We start from the raw sequence: 669 nt of genomic DNA on the forward strand, positions 1-669 counted from the left end.
AAGAGAGCCGAGAGTTGGGGTAAAAGAAATGGAGAAAGTGAGGGTAGAAAGGAAGAGTAAGGAGAAGGAAAAAGAAGGAGATGGAAGAGGAGGCGAAGGAGGAGAAAATGAACGAAGGGGAAGAAGAGGAGGTGGAGAAGATGTATGAAAAAGAGGAGACTGTGGAAGTGGCGAAAGAACTACACAGTGGGCTTGTATGTTTCAGTAAGACTTGTTCCCTTCCTGGTTCAAAGAAAATCTAGAATGGGGGTCATATTAAAATAAAGGCATACTAATAAAACTAAAATAAACTTATATGAAGATCAATAAAGTAATACTTATATAAAGTCATCATGAAATAAGGTCATGCCAGAAAAAAAGTTATACCAAAATAAAGTTACACTAAAATAAAGTTACACTAAAATAAAGTTACACCGAAAATAAAGTTGAACTAAAATACAGTAACGTTCAGTCTTCACAAAGGCCAAAGTTTTTTTCCAGAAGAGGGGGGGTTGCTTTATTGCTTACTTTGTCTTCTTTTCTGGCGCATGCTTGTTGAATATTGCAATGTCAATATCTCTCTTGCATGCCCTTGTCAGAGTCTCCAGAGAAAGATGACATTATTTGAAAACATTATGTTATAAAAAAAAATTGGCCATTAAAGTGCTCATCTAAAGGCGTTACTTGCTA

Source organism: Penaeus monodon, chromosome 19, assembly GCF_015228065.2.
Source record: "Penaeus monodon isolate SGIC_2016 chromosome 19, NSTDA_Pmon_1, whole genome shotgun sequence".
Taxonomy (NCBI): domain Eukaryota; kingdom Metazoa; phylum Arthropoda; class Malacostraca; order Decapoda; family Penaeidae; genus Penaeus; species Penaeus monodon.